The following is a 5415-nucleotide window of genomic DNA, read 5'->3' on the forward strand; positions in this document are numbered from 1 at the left end:
ACATACTTCTTAACCAAGACTGCTGCTCCATCAGTCTTCTTAATGGCCAGAAAATGTGCTGACTTAGTCAACCGGTCCACAATGACCCAAATAACATCAAAGGTCCGAGACACTGGCAATCCTACCACAAAGTCCATAGTAATTATATCCCACTTCCACTCGGGAATGGGTAGACTCTTCAGTAACCCGCCTGGAACCTGATGCTCAGCCTTCACTAGCTGGCAAACATCGCACCTCATGACCCAATTAGCTACATCCTTCTTCATCCCGATCCAGTGATAATACCTCTTGAGATCACGGTACATCTTAGTCGTTCCAGGATGAATAGAGAACTTGCTCTCATGAGCCTCCCTCAAGACCTCCTGTCTCAGCTCCTCATCTTTGGGCACACAAATCCGCCCATGCACGAAAATAATACCATTAGCTGAAACCTGATACTCATAACCAACATCCTTTGAGGCATTCACCAACCCCAAATCCTTCTCTTGTGCCAACCGCACTCTGCTCAGAAGATCTGCTCTATCAACTGCCTCCAAACCCAACGGCTCCTGAGACACTGCACACAACCTCAACGCACTGATCTCTCCTATCAGAGACTCTATATCCTGCTCTTGAGCCGAAGCTGCCCTCTTCCGACTCAGAGCATCAGTAGCCAAGTTACCTTTACCAGGGTGATAGGCTATCTCCAAACATAATTCGCCACCAGCTCCATCCACCGCCTCTGCCTCAAGTTCAGCTCGGGCCGAGTGAATATGTACTTAAGGCTCTTGTGATCTGTAAACACTTGTACATTTGCACCATAAATATATGATCTCCAAATATTCAGGGCAAAAACTACAACATCCATCTCCAAATCATGAGTAGGATAATTGTCCTCATGCTTCTGCAACTCCCGCGAAGCATCATGCTGTATCAATACACACCCAAACCAACTCTGGATGCATCTGTATAAACCACATAGGGTTCTCCCTGCTCAGGCAAAGCCAGCATTGGCGTAGTAGTCAACATCTACTTAAGGCTTGCAAAGCCCTCCTCACACTCCTGTGACCAAACAAAAAGAACATCCTTCCCCGTCAACTTAGTCATAGGCCGTACCTTGCTTGCAAACCCCTGCACAAACCTCCTGTAATAACCCGCCAAACCAAGGAAACTCCTGATCTCTGTGGCGTTCTGCGGTCTAGGTCAATCCCTGATAGCCTGAATCTTCTCTGGATCTACAGAAACCCCCTCTGCAGAAACAATGTGACCCAGAAATCCCATCTCACGCTGCCAAAAACTGCACTTGCTCAACTTAGCAAACAACTTCTACTCCCGCAGCTTCTCCAGAACTGCCCTCAAATGCACTGCATGCTCCTCAGGAATCTTAGAATATTGATATATCATGGTTTTTGTGGTTTTTAACTATGATATAAGGAGTGTATTTGAGTGTTTGCAGGTTTCCTAGGACTTTGGCATAAAAAGAGCAAAGTGGAGCAATTTGAATCATTTTGGAGCATAAATCTCAAAGAATCAATTTGGACTCAGATCAAAACAAGGGCATTGATCGACACCAAACAAGAGCATCGGTCGACACCCTCTTCAGCCGATGAAGAATCACAAATTTGGAAATTTTACAAAGTTGCCCGAAGTTTTCCATATTTGCAACACAAGTCTCTGACGTGTTTTAGGACATATAAATAGAATTTTTAGGTTTTATAAACCTTTAAGTTATTTTCTAGCAAGTTTTATTTTCCTATAACCCTGTGAGATTTTGAGAGTTTTGGAGAGAGAGATCTGCTTTGAGAGAAGAATTCTTGAACTCCCTTTTACTCTTTTAATTTCTAGATCTTCATCTTAGATTGTTTTTCACATTAATTCTTGATTGATCACCTAGAATTAATACTTTAGGAAAATAAATTAATATGAAAATATAATTGATTTTCCTGATAAAACCTTTTGATGAGCAAAATTACTCTTTACAAAGAGATTTGATTAGGTAATTTTGTGAGCAATCTAAACTTGTTTTTAAAGCTGATTTATTAACTAGAATTTTGCAAAGAGATTTGGATTTTCGGGTTTTAAAACTTAGATAATATTTGCAGTGAGAACTGATTTATTTTACAAAAGTGTTTAGAGTTCTAGATCTGTTCTTAATTGCTTGAATCCTATTTAATTATTGATTTAATATTTTGTAATTTCCTGAGAAATTTCCTAGGCCTAGCTTTTTGATCTTCTGAATTTACAAAACTTTTATTTAATATTTTGCATTGCTTTTTTTAATTTAAATCAACTTGTTTAGCTTAATTATAAAACTCTATAATCCATTGTGTAATTTAGAGTCCTTGTGGAATTCGACCCCTAAGTATTACAGTGACCTCTTAATTTGAGAGAGTAGCTCTAGGGTTTAATTTGAGCTTATCAAATTTTGGCGCTGTTGCCGGGACTCTTTGATCTACCATTAGATTTAAGTTTTTAATTTCGTCTAAATTTTTCTTTTTTATTTTCTACTTACACGTTTTTGTTTTTCTTCTCTTTGGTGTTTCAGGTGCATGCCTCCTAGACCTCACACAAGGAGCAATAAGATTGATCCTACTTTGAATCTTTCAAACCAAGAGTTAGGAAAGCTAGAGCGTGAAAACCGAAAAGCAGCCAAACCCTTGAAGATGGTTAACATAGTCATTCTGATGCGCGATGAGGATGGTGCTTTGAGGGATCAAGAGGGCCACTTGCGCAATGAGCAGGGCCAAAAGCTTGATGCAGAAGGAAATGTGCTTGTTGAAGCTGCTATTGTCGATGGTGTCGATCGACACCAACAGGGTATAGATCGACACCCCCTTCCTGCAGACGGACGTGGAGCTGCAATCCATGTTAACAATCCGGTTCGAAGACAGGAGCACAACCGAGACTTGATCAGGACCATTGCTGACTACAACCAGGCTGATCTTTTGTATGAGAACCGGTCTGCTATTGTTCCTCCCCCATTCCAGAGGAATGATTTTGAGTTGAAACCTGCTTATTTTCAACTAGTTGGGCAAAGACCTTTCTCAAACCTGCTCCATGAGAAGCCTTTGGACCACATTGAGCACTTTGAGGATCTTGTGACCAGTATCAAGGCTAATGGAGTCACTGAGGATTACATCTTATGCAAGCTCTTCCCTTACTCACTTGCAGGAGAGGCATCTCAGTGGTTGAAGCAGTTACCAGCTGGATCATTGACAAATTGGCATGACGTCAAGGTGGCCTTCCTCAACTATTTTTATGATGATGCAATGTCAGATGAGTTGAGAGTCAAGCTGTCCTCTTTCAAGCAGAACCTGATGAAGCCTTCAAAGCAGCTTGGGTGAGATTCAAGGCCTATGAGAGGGACTGTCCACACCATGGTTTTTCAAGGGTGCAGCTGTTGAGTATCTTTTTCAAAGGAATTGACTGGGAATATCAGCTAGCTTTGGATGCTGCAAGCCATGGAAACTTCAAAACAAGATTTCCAGAAGATGCTGAAGAAGTAGATGTCAACTATTTATATGGGAATCAGGGTCAGAGATTTGGTAATCAGCAAAGCAACAAGCCTTACAGTGGGAACTCTTTGGGCTACACTCCTAAGCCTGATTTTCAGAAGTAGCAACAAGTGAACAACTTCACAAGGACTTATGGGAACTCTTCCTATCAGTCTCCACTTCCACAAACTCCTTCTGAGAGTAGAATAGAGGCCATGCTTGATCAGCTTCTTTAGGGACAGGAGAATATGACAGTGACATTCAATGGGAAGATTGATAATGTCTACACAGAGCTTACTTGAAGGATTGATGCACTGAATGTACATGTTAAGCAATTGGAGAGTCAAGTGGCACAGACTGATGGGTCTGTTAAAAGGCAAGAGGGTTTTCTTCCTGGAAGAACTAAATCAAATCCCAAGCATGCTTGCAATGCCATATCAGTGAGAGATGAAGATGCTGGTGCAATTGTTTCTGCAGAACAGGGAGAAAAATCAACTAAATTCTCGGGTTCAGATGATGGTGTCGATCGACACCACCTGGGTGTCGGTCGACACCCCTCTCAGACAGAACCCGAAACTGCAAAATCTCAGGTTCCAGCTACTGAAAGGGTGTACCAACCGAAGATTCCTTTTCCTAAGCCAAGAAGGTCTAAGCAGGAGCTTGAGAAAGCTAGATGCAAGGCAATGATGGACAAGGTGATGATTGAGATGCCTTTGATTGATGCAGTAAAGCTTTCACCACCACTTAAGCGGTATGTGAAGAGAATGGTATCCAATGGTTTGAGCCCTGAGGAAGGAGCTTTGCTAACTAAGGATGTTAGTACAATTTTGTTGAACCAACCTGTTCAAAAGAGGAAAGAGAAGAAGCAAGACGTGGTAGTCTCTGAGAGAGTGAGTGCAGCAATTCAGTGTAGGACTGCAAAGAAGTTACCAGATCCTGGAAGCTTTGTACTTGATTTCTCAATCTCATCAGGAAGGTTTTCTCATTCACTTTGTGATCTTGGCTCTAGTATCAACTTTATGCCACATTTTGTAGCTGTGAAACTTGGGATGACAGAATTCAAACCAACTAAGATATCTCTTATCTTAGCTGATAGATCCCAGAGGATTCTTGAAGGTGTCTTAGAGGATATTCCAATTAAGATTGGAGATTTTATGATTCCCACTGACTTTGTGGTGCTGAAGTATGATAAAGAGCCTAGTGATCCTCTCATCTTAGGAAGATCTTTCTTGGCTACAGCTGGTGCCATTATAGATGTCAAGAAGGGACAAATAACACTGAATGTGGAAGATTTGAGTATGAACTTTGAGATGGATAGGCTAAGGAGAGCTCCTACTATTGATTGACAGACATTTTCTGTTGAGAAGATTGCTGAGATAAGCTGCAAAGAAGCAAATACACGAGTTGCAGACTCAGTGTCGATTGACACACAATCAGTGTCGGTCGACACCTCTCCACGACCGAGCCCACACTTGACCAGAACTGAGAGCTCGCAAGACATTCTCTATGCTTCAAGTCAGAAGCTGTTCCCAAGCAGAAACCTCCCAACTCCACACTCCAGAGTCCTCAGGTAAGGCCAAGGTTTGTATCTTCTTAACCCAAACCTCCTCTTATCATCAATAAGACCTTCAAGGATACAAAATTTTTTTTGCAGTTAACTAAGCCACGAGATTATCGTAGAATGCTTGTTTCTTCAGTTGATGATTTTGCAGGACATAAAAGAAGCAAACCCATCCCTAAATCCCGCCCTGGTCCTGTTCCTCACATCCTTGGCAGACCTCATGCACCTCAAGCTTATACACCACCTTGGATGAAGAGGACATTTTCTCGGAAGCATTCCTTGCCACTTTCCCAGCAGCCAGTGATCTCCACCACACCTGAGCATCACCAATCAAATTGTGGACCCCTATGTCCACCCTAAACTCCTGAGGACATCTCAGAG

General features: G+C 42.0%; 1 pseudogene; it reads right to left on the bottom strand.

The window, feature by feature from the left end:
- Positions 1-3263: 3263 nt before the first annotated feature.
- On the bottom strand, positions 3264-3363 carry LOC147920731 (small nucleolar RNA R71; annotated as a pseudogene).
- Between the last annotated feature and the right edge of the window lie 2052 nt (positions 3364-5415).

Source organism: Camelina sativa, chromosome 19, assembly GCF_030686135.1.
Source record: "Camelina sativa cultivar CO46 ecotype springtype chromosome 19, ASM3068613v1".
NCBI lineage: Eukaryota > Viridiplantae > Streptophyta > Magnoliopsida > Brassicales > Brassicaceae > Camelina > Camelina sativa.